Source organism: Arachis stenosperma, chromosome 3 (assembly GCF_014773155.1).
Source record: "Arachis stenosperma cultivar V10309 chromosome 3, arast.V10309.gnm1.PFL2, whole genome shotgun sequence".
NCBI classification, from domain to species: domain Eukaryota; kingdom Viridiplantae; phylum Streptophyta; class Magnoliopsida; order Fabales; family Fabaceae; genus Arachis; species Arachis stenosperma.
In genome coordinates, this window is record NC_080379.1 from 11921635 (window position 1) to 11932674 (window position 11040).

General features: G+C 39.6%; 1 non-coding gene across 1 annotated transcript; it reads right to left on the bottom strand.

Annotated features, from left to right (window-relative positions):
* Nucleotides 1-1314: 1314 nt before the first annotated feature.
* Nucleotides 1315-1422, bottom strand: LOC130971307 (small nucleolar RNA R71). The gene has a single exon (XR_009082532.1). It is a non-coding gene; the product is annotated as a small nucleolar RNA R71 (small nucleolar RNA).
* Nucleotides 1423-11040: the final 9618 nt, after the last annotated feature.

The following is an 11040-nucleotide window of genomic DNA, read 5'->3' on the forward strand; positions in this document are numbered from 1 at the left end:
GCCAGCCAGGGTACCTGGTTGGGCGTTTAACGCCCAAAGAGGTAGCATTTTGGGCGTTAAACGCCAGAATGTATACCATTCTGGGCGTTTAACGCCAGGATGGTGCTAGGAGGAAGATTTTGTTTTCAAATCAATTTTTTTCAAATTTTCAAAGTTTTTCAAAATCAAATCTTTTTCAAATCATATCTTTTCAATCAAATGTTTTCAAAATCAATTTCTTTCCTTTTTCAAAGATACTTACTAACAATTAATGATTTGATTGAACATCTCAAATATTGTTACCTTTTCTGTTGAGAAAGGTTTAATGTTTGAATCATGTCTTTTCTTGTTAGGCAAGTCACTAATTTTCAAAATCAAATCTCTTAAAATTGTTTTCAAATCATATCTTCTCAATCACATCTTTTTAAAACCATAACTTTTCAATCAAATCTTTTTAACCACATCTTTTTCAAAATAGTTTCAATCAAATCTTTTTGACTTCTAATTTTAAAAATCTTTTTCAAAAATCACTTGATTTCTTTTCCACTTTCAATTTTCGAAAATTATCAACATCTTTTTGATTGAATTTTCGAAAAATCTCTTCCCTCCTTCCCACATCCTTCTATTTATAGAGTACCACTCCTTCTCAATGCACAATTCGAACCTTATCTAATTAAAGTTCGAATTTTTCTTCTCCTTCTTCTTTCTATTTTTCTTTTCCTCTGACACTTCAAGGAATCTCTATACTGTAACATAGAGGATTCCACATTTTCTTGTTCTCTTCTCTTTCATATGAGCAGGAGCAGAGACAAAGGCATTCTTGTTGAGGTTGATCCTGAACCTGAAAGGACCTTGAAGAGAAAGCTAAGAGAAGCCAAAGCACAACTCTCTTTAGAGGACCTGACCGAATTCTTCAAGAAAGAAGAACACATGGCAGCCGAAAACAACAACAATGCCAACAATGCAAGGAAGGTGCTGGGTGACTTTACTGCACCTACTCCTGATTTCTATGGGAGAAGCATCTCTATCCCTGCCATTGGAGCAAACAACTTTGAGCTTAAGCCTCAATTAGTTTCTCTAATGCAACAGAATTGCAAGTTCCATGGACTTCCAATGGAAGATCCTCATCAGTTCTTAGCTGAATTCTTGCAAATCTGTGACACAGTCAAGACTAATGGGGTTGACCCTGAGGTCTATAGACTGATGCTATTCCCTTTTGCTGTAAGAGACAGAGCTAGAATATGGTTGGACTCTCAACCTAAAGAAAGCCTGGACTCTTGGGAAAAGCTAGTCAATGCCTTCTTGGCAAAGTTCTTTCCACCACAAAGATGGAGTAAGCTTAGAGTGGAAGTCCAAACCTTCAGACAGAAGGATGGAGAATCCCTCTATGAAGCTTGGGAAAGATACAAACAATTAATCAGAAAATGTCCCTCAGACATGCTTTCTGAATGGAGCATCATAGGTATTTTCTATGATGGTCTCTCTGAACTATCCAAGATGTCTTTGGATAGCTCTGCTGGAGGATCTCTTCATCTGAAGAAGATGCCTACAGAGGCTCAAGAGCTAATTGAAATGGTTGCAAATAACCAATTCATGTACACTTCTGAAAGGAATCCTGTGAACAATGGGACAAATCAGAAGAAAGGAGTTCTTGAGATTGATGCTCTGAATGCCATTCTGGCTCAGAATAAGATATTGACTCAACAAGTCAATTTAATTTCTCAAAGTCTGTCTGGAATGCAAAATGCACATGGCAGTACTAAGGAAGCTTCATCTGAGGAAGAAGCTTATGATCCTGAGAACCCTTCAATGGAAGAGGTGAATTACCTAGGAGAACCCTATGGAAACACCTATAATTCTTCATGGAGGAATCACCCAAATTTCTCATGGAAGAATCAAGAGAGACCTCAACAAGGTTTCAATAATAATGGTGGAAGAAACCGGCTTGGCAATAACAAGCCTTTTCCATCATCTTCTCAGCAACAGACAGAGAGTTCTAAGCAGAGTACTTCTGACTTAGCAACAATGGTCTCTGATCTAACCAAGACCACTCAAAGTTTCATGTCTGAAACAAGGTCCTCCATTAGGAATTTGGAAGGACAAGTGGGTCAGCTGAGTAAGAAAGTTACTGAACTCCCTCCTAGTACTCTCCCAAGTAATACAGAAGAAAATCCAAAAGGAGAGTGCAAGGCCATAAACATGGCCGAATATAGAGAGGAAAGAGAGGAGGTGGACGCCACTAAGGAAGACCCCAATGGGCGTGCACCAATCTCCTCTGAGTTCCCCAATGAGGAACCATGGGAATCTGAGGCTCAAAATGAGACCATAGAGATTCCATTGGAATTACTTCTGCCATTCATGAGCTCTGATGAGTATTCTTCCTCTGAAGAGGATGAGTATATTACTGAAGAGCAAGTTGCTAAATATCTTGGAGCAATCATGAAGCTAAATGACAAGTTATTTGGAAATGAGACTTGGGAAGATGAACTTCCCTTGCTCACCAAAGATCTGGATGACTTGTCTAGGCAGAAACTGCCTCAAAAGAGGCAGGATCCTGGGAAGTTTTCTATGCCTTGTACCATAGGCACCATGACCTTCAAGAAGGCCTTGTGTGACTTAGGGTCAAGTGTAAACCTCATGCCCCTCTCTGTAATGGAAAAATTAGGGATCTTTGAGGTGCAAGCTGCAAAAATCTCACTAGAGATGGCAGACAACTCAAGAAAACAAGCCTATGGACTTGTAGAGGATGTTCTGGTAAAAGTTGAAGACCATTACATCCCTACTGATTTCGTAGTCCTAGAGACTGGGGAGTGCATGGATGAATCCATCATCCTTGGCAGACCCTTCCTAGCCACAGCAAAGGCTGTGATTGATGTTGATAGAGGAGAGTTGATCATTCAAGTGAATGGAGAATCCTTGGTATTTAAGGCCCAAGGACATCCCTCTATCATCATGGAGAGGAAGCATGAAGAGCTCCTCTCAAAACAGAGCCAAGCAGAGCCCCCACAGTCAAACTCTAAGTTTGGTGTTGGGAGGCCACAACCAAACTCTAAGTTTGGTGTTGAACCCCCACATTCAAACTCTAAGTTTGGTGTTGGGAGGTTCCAACACGGCTCTGAGCATCTGTGAGGCTCCATGAGAGTCCTCTGTCAAGCTAATGACATTAAAGAAGCGCTTGTTGGGAGGCAACCCAATGTTTTATAGTTAACTATTTTCTTTTGTTATTTTATTTTTTTGAAGGTTGATGATCATAAGAAGTCACAAAAACAATGAAAAAAAGCAAAAACAGAATGAAAAACAGGAAGAAAAACAGCACACCCTGGAGGAGAAGAAGCTGGCGTTCAAACGCCAGTAATGCTAGCTGTTGGGCGTTTAACGCCCAGTCTGGCACCATTCTGGGCGTTTAACGCCAGAAAGGGGCACCAGACTGGCGTTAAACGCCAGTAAAGGGTAACAACCTGGCGTTAAACGCCAGGAATGGGCACCAGCCCGGCGTTTAACGCCAGAAATGGCTCAAAACGTGAATTTTGATGCCAATTGGTGCAGGGATGACTTTTCCTTGACACCACAGGATCTGTGGACCCCACAGGACCCCACCACCACTCTCTCTCTTCTTCCCCCATTCACCAATCACCTCAACACCTCTTCCCCAAAAAAACCCTTCACCTATCAAATCCCATCTTTCTCTTCACCACTCACATCCATCCTTCATAAATCCCCACCAACCTCACCCTTCAAATTCAAACCACTTTCCCTCCCAAACCCACCCTAAATGGCCGAACCATATCACCCCCTCTCTCCTATATAAACCCTCCTTCACTCCTTCATTTTCACACAACCTAAACACCACTTCTCCCCCTCTTTGGCCGAACACACCACCATCTCCCTCTTCTTCATTTCTTCTTCTTCTACTCTCTTCTTTCTTCTTTTGCTCGAGGACGAGCAAACATTTTAAGTTTGGTGTGGTAAAAGCGTTGCTTTTTCATAACCATTATGGCATCCAAGGCCGGAGAAACCTCTAAAAAGAGGAAAGGAAAGGCAAAAGCTTCCACCTCCGAGTCATGGGAGATGGATAAATTCCTCTCAAGGGTGCATCAAGACCACTTCTATGAAGTTGTGGCCTTGAAGAAGGTGATCCCCGAGGTCCCCTTTTCACTCAAAAAGGGTGAATATCCGGAGATCCGCCATGAGATCCGAAGAAGAGGTTGGGAAGTACTCACCAATCCCATTCAACAAGTCGGAATCTTGATGGTTCAAGAGTTCTATGCCAATGCATGGATCACCAAGAACCATGACCAAAGTGTGAACCCGAATCCAAAGAATTATCTCACTATGGTTCGAGGGAAATACTTGGATTTTAGTCCGGAAAGTGTGAGGGTGGCGTTCAACTTGCCTATGATGCAAGGAGATGAGCATCCTTATACAAGAAGGGTCAACTTTGATCAAAGGTTGGACCAAGTCCTCACAATCATATGTGAAGAGGGCGCACAGTGGAAGCAAGATTCAAGAGGAAAGCCGGTTCAATTGAGAAGGCATGACCTCAAGCCCGTGGCTAGAGGATGGTTAGAGTTCATACAACGCTCAATCATTCCCACTAGCAACCGGTCCGAAGTTACTCTAGACCGGGCCATCATGATTCATAGCATCATGATTGGAGAAGAAGTGGAAGTTCATGAGGTTATAGCCCAAGAGCTTTATAAGGTGGCGGACAAGTCTTCCACCTTGGCAAGGCTAGCCTTTCCTCATCTCATTTGTCACCTCTGTTATTCAGTTGGAGTTGACATAGAAGGAGATACCCCCATTGATGAGGATAAGCCCATCACCAAAAAAAGGATGGAGTACACAAGAGACCCCTCTCATCATGAGATCCCTGAGATGCCTCAAGGAATGCACTTTCCTCCACAAAATTATTGGGAGCAACTAAACACCTCCCTAGGAGAGTTGAGTTCCAACATGGGACAACTAAGGGTGGAGCATCAAGAACACTCCATCATCCTTCATGAAATTAGAGAAGATCAAAGAATCATGAGGGAGGAGCAACAAAGACAAGGAAGAGACATTGAGGAGCTCAAGCACTCCATAGGACCTTCAAGAGGAAGAAAGAGCCGCCATCACTAAGGTGGACCCGTTCCTTGATTTCCTTGTTCTTTATTCTTCTGTTTTTCGAATTTTATGCTTATGTTTATCCATGTTTATGTCTTGTGATCATTAGTGTCTTAGTGTCTATGCCTTAAAGTTATGAATGTTCTATGAATCCATCACCTCTCTTAATAAAAACGAGCTTAATTGAAAGGGAGAAGAATTGCATGAATTTTAAATTTTATAATAGTTTAATTATTTTGATGTGGTGGCAACACTTTTGTTCTCTGAATGTATGACTGAACAGTGCATATGTATCTTGAATTTGTGGTTCATGAATGATGATGAAAAAGGATGATGAAAAATGAGACATGTTACTGAGGATCTGAAAAATCAAAAAAATGATTCTTGAAGCAAGAAAAAGCAGTGAATACAAAAAAAAAAAAAAAGAAAGCAAAGCAAACGAAAAAAGAAAAAAAAACGAAAAAAGAAAAAGAAAGAATAAGAGCTGTGATCCAATGCAAATAAGAGTGTGCTTAAGAACCCTGGACACCTCTAATTGGGGACTTTAGCAAAGCTGAGTCACAATCTGAAAAGGTTCACCCAATTATGTGTCTGTGGCATGTATGTATCCGGTGGTAATACTGGAAGACAGAGTGCTTTGGGCCACGGCCAAGACTCAATAAGTAGCTGTGTTCAAGAATCATCATACTTAACTAGGAGAATCAATAACACTATCTGGATTCTGAATTCCTAAAGAAGCCAATCATTCTGGATTTCAAAGGATAGAGTGAGATGCCAAAACTATTCAGAGGCAAAAAGCTAAAAGCCCCGCTCATCTAATTAATACTGATCTTCATAGATGTTTTTGGAGTTCATTGCATATTCTCTTCTTTTTATCTTATTTGATCTTCAGTTGCTTGGGGACAAGCAACAATTTAAGTTTGGTGTTGTGTTGAGCGGATAATTTGTACACTTTTTGGCATTGTTTTTAGTATGTTTTTAGTATGATCTAGTTAGTTTTTAGTATATTTTATTAGTTTTTAGTTAAAATTCACTTTTCTGGACTTTACTATGAGTTTGTGTGTTTTTCTGTGATTTCAGGTATTTTCTGGCTGAAATTGAGGGATCTGAGCAAAAATCTGATCCAGAGACTCAACAGGACTGCAGATGCTGTTGGATTCTGACCTCCCTGCACTCGAAGTGGATTTTCTAGAGCTACAGAAGCCCAATTGGCGCGCTCTCAACGGCGTTGGAAAGTAGACATCCTGGGCTTTCCAGCAATATATGATAGTCCATACTTTGCCCAAGATTTGATGGCCCAAACCGGCGTTCAAAGTCACCTCAAGAAATTCCAGCGTTAAACGCCGGAACTGGCACCTAATTGGGAGTTAAACGCCCAAACTGGCACTAAAGCTGGCGTTTAACTCCAAGGAGAGTCTCTACACGAAAATGCTTCATTGCTCAGCCCAAGCACACACCAAGTGGGCCCGGAAGTGGATTTTTATGTCATTTACTCATTTCTGTACACCTTAGGCTACTAGTTTTCTATAAGTAGGACCTTTTGCTATTGTATTAAGAATCTTCTGATCTTTGGAACCTTTTTCTTAGATCTTTTGATCACTTTGGGAGGCTGGCCATTCGGCCATGCCTAGACCTTGTTCTTATGTATTTTCAACGGTGGAGTTTCTACACACTATAGATTAAGGTGTGGAGCTCTGCTGTACCTCGAGTATTAATGCAATTACTATTGTTCTTCCATTCAATTCCGCTTGTTCTTTGTCCAAGATATCACTTGTTCTTCAACATGATGAAGGTGATGATTGACGCCCATCACCATTCTCACTCATGAACAAAGTGACTGACAACCACTCTTGTTCTACAAGCATCTGAGGCTTAGTGAGTATCTCTTGGATTCCTGATTGCATGATGCATGGTTGATCGCCTGACAACCGAGTGCTCGCCTGACAAACGAGCCAACCATTCCGTGAGATCAGAGTCTTCGTGGTATAGGCAAGAACTGATGGCGGCATTCAAGAGAATCCGGAAGGTCTAACCTTGTCTGTGGTATTCTGAGTAGGATTCAATGACTGAATGACTGTGACGTGCTTCAAACTCTAACCTGCTGGGCGTTAGTGACAGACGCAAAAGAGGGATTCTATTCCAGTAGGGGCAGGAACCAAACCGGTGATTGGCCGTACTGTGACAGAGTATGTGAGCATTAGCTTTCACTGCGAGGATGGGAGGTAGCTGCTGACAACAGTGAAACCCTACATGAGCTTGCCATGGAAAGGAGTAAGAAGGATTGGATGAAGGCAGTAGGAAAGCAGAGAGACGGAAGGGAAGGCATCTTCATACGCTTGTCTGAAGCTCTTACACCAATGATATACATAAGTATCACTATCCTTATCTTTTATATTGTTTTCGTTCATCACCATATCCATTTGAGTCTGCCTGACTAAGATTTACAAGATGACCATAGCTTGCTTCAATGCTAACAATCTCCGTGGGATCGACCCTTACTCACGTAAGGTATTACTTGGACGACCCAGTGCACTTGCTGGTTAGTTGTGCGAAGTTGTGTAATGCCATGGTATTGAGCTACCACGTTTGTGGAGCCATTACTGGGGATTATGAGAGTTGTGAAAAGTATTGTTCACAATTTCGCGCACCATCCACCAACACATAGCTTGCCATAGAAGGAACCTTGCGTGCGTGAAGAAGATGACAGTAGAAAAGCAGAGATTCAGAAGACAAAGCATCTCCAAAACTCCAACACATTCTCCATTACTGCGTAACAAATACTAATTTCATGCTCTTTCACTTTTTATAATTGAAACTAAAGAACCCTATTGGTATCCTGACTAAGAATAATAAGATAACCATAGCTTGTTTCAAGCCGGCAATCTCCGTGGGATCGACCCTTACTCACGTGAGGTATTACTTGGACAACCCAGTGCACTTGCTGGTTAGTTGTGCAGAATTACATAGTGTGAGTATAATTTTTGTGCACCAAGTTTTTGGCGCCGTTGCCAGGGATTGTTTGAGTTTGAACAACTGACGATGAATCATGTTGCTTAGATTAGGAAATTTTGTCCTTTGGGTCAGAGTCTTTTATTTTCTTTTCAAAAATTTTTCAAAAATATTATTTTTCTTTATTAATTTTTTTAGTTTTTCTATGAGTTTAGTGTCATGTTTTAAGTTTAGTGTCAATTGCATGCTTTTCTTTGTCGTACAATTTTCGAAATGCATGTTCTTTGTTCTTCTTTGATCTTCAAATTGTTCTTGTCAATTTTTCTTGTTTGATTTTTGGTTTGTCTTGTTTTGTGTCTTTTCTTGTTTTTTTTGTGCATTTTCAAATCTTTAGTTTTCAAAAAAAAAATTTAGTTATTAAATACCTTATTAAAATACGTTAAATTTATAGCTCAGTTGGCTAGAGCGTGGGCTTGTGTTCTTGGCAATTGGGTATCTTCCTTTTAAAACTTTTTCAAAAATAATTTTTTTTATTAAATCTTGTGCCAAACTTTAAGTTTGGTATTTTCTTGTTAATTTTATTTAATTTTCGAAAATTTTATTTTGGTTTTCTAAAAAATTTAAGTTTGGTGTTCTTTCTTTTGTTCTTGTTGTTCTTATGAGTCTTCAAGGTGTTCTTGAGTCTTCTTTATGTTTTGATCTTAAAATTTTTAAGTTTGGTGTGCCTTGGTGTTTTCCCTCCAAAATTTTCGAAAACAAGGAAAATTGGATTTAAAAATTTTAAGTCTTGTGTCTTTTGTGTGTTTTTCTCTTTCATAATAAAATTCAAAAAGCAAATATATATATATATATATATATATATATATATATATCTTTTCTAACCATTTTTAAGCAAATATTTTGAAATTTTTCATAAAAATTCATTTTTCAATTTCAAAATTCTATCTTATCATATCTTAGTTGTTAAGATTTTAAAATCATATCTTTTTCAAAAATATCCTAACCACTTTCTCTCTCCTCACTTTTTCGAAATTCTTCATAAAATATTTTCAAATTTTTATTTTTATTTTTTTTATTTTAGTTTTTATTTTATTTTATTTTATTATTTTGAAAATTATTTTTCTTTTATAATAAAATAAATAAAATAAATCCACATTATCTCCCTTTCTCCATCATGGACCTAAGTGGAAATGAACAGTCCAGAAGGACTCTGGGGTCATATGCTAACCCCACTACTGCTTCATATGGGAGTAGTATCTGTATACCCTCCATCGGAGTCAGTAGTTTTGAGTTGAATCCTCAGCTCATTATCATGGTGCAGTAAAGTTGCCAGTATTCCAGTCTTCCACAGGAAGAACCTACAGAGTTTTCTGACACAGTTTTTACAAATTGCTGACATAGTACATGATAAGAAAGTAGATCAGGATGTCTACAGATTATTACTGTTTCCATTTGCTGTAAAAGACCAAGCTAAGAGGTGGTTAAATAACCAACCTAAGGGTAGCATAAGGACATGGAAACAGCTGTCAAAAAAATTCCTGAATCAATATTTCCCTCCAAAACGAATGACACAGCTAAGGCTGAACATCCAAGGCTTTAAACAAGGAGATAATGAATCTCTTTATGATGCCTGGGAGAGATACAGAGAGATGCTAAGAAAATGTCCCTCTGAAATGTTTTCAGAGTGGGTGCAGTTAGACATCTTCTATTATGGGCTTACAGAGAAAGCTCAGATATCTTTGGACCACTTAGCTGGTGGATCTATACACATGAGAAAGATAATTGAAAAAGCTCAAGCGCTCATTGATACAGTTGCTAGAAATCATCATCTGTACCTAAGTAGTGAACCTTCCATGAAAGAAGAGGCTAAAACAGTAACTGCTGAACTCAGTCCTGCAGAACAAGTTACTGAATTCAATCAGCAATTAGATTTTCTAACAAAACAGCTAGCCGAATTCAAGGAGATATTACAAGACACAAGAATGGCTAATATGAACATGGAAGTACAGTTGAAGCAAACAGAACAACAGTTATCAAAACAAATAACAGAAGAGTGCCAAGCAGTTCACTTAAGGAGTGGGAAGACATTAAATACCTCACTTCAAGGCAGCAGGAAGCCAAGAAATGAACAAACTACTACCCAAAATCCCTCTGAGGACAGTAAGAGCCCAGAGAGGAATAATTCTGGCACTCAAACGCCATAAAAGGGTGGAGAGTTGGCATTAAACGCCCAATCCATGCTCAGTTCTGGCGTTCAAACGCCAGAAACAAGTAAGGAGTTGACGTTGAACGCCCAAAGAAAGCTCAGTTCTGGCGTTTAAACACCAGAAACAGGTAAGAAATTGGCGTCCAACGCCAATCCAGCTTCCAACCCTGGCATTCAAACACCAGTGGGGGATCAGCCACATACAAGTGCTGATAGCAACCCCTCTAAGAAGGCTTTTCCAACCACCTATGTAGGAAATAAACCTGAAGGAATACAAAGCCAAGATACCTTATCCTCAGAAACTCCACCAAGAGGAGCAGGATAAGCAATTTGCCCGCTTCATAGACTATCTCATGACTCTTGAAATAAATATTCTGTTTGCAGAGGCACTTGAGCAAATACCCTCTTATACTAAGTTCATGAAAGAGATCTTAAGTCATAAGAAAGATTGGAGAGAAACTAAAAAAGTTTACCTCACTGAAGAATGCAGTGTAGTCATTCTGAAAAGCTTACTAGAGAAGCTTAAAGATCCCAGAAGCTTCATGATACCATGCACATTAGAAGGCACTTGTACCAAGAAAGCTCTATGTGATCTTGGGGCAAGTATCAACCTAATAACTGCATCTACTATCAGAAAGCTTGGTTTGACTGAAGAAGTCAAACCAACCCAGATATGTCTCCAACTTGCTGATGGCTCCATTAAATACCCATCAGGCGTGATTGAAGACATGATTGTCAAGGTTAGGCCATTTGCCTTTCCCACTAACTTTGTGGTGCTGGAAATAAAGGAGCATAAGAGTGCA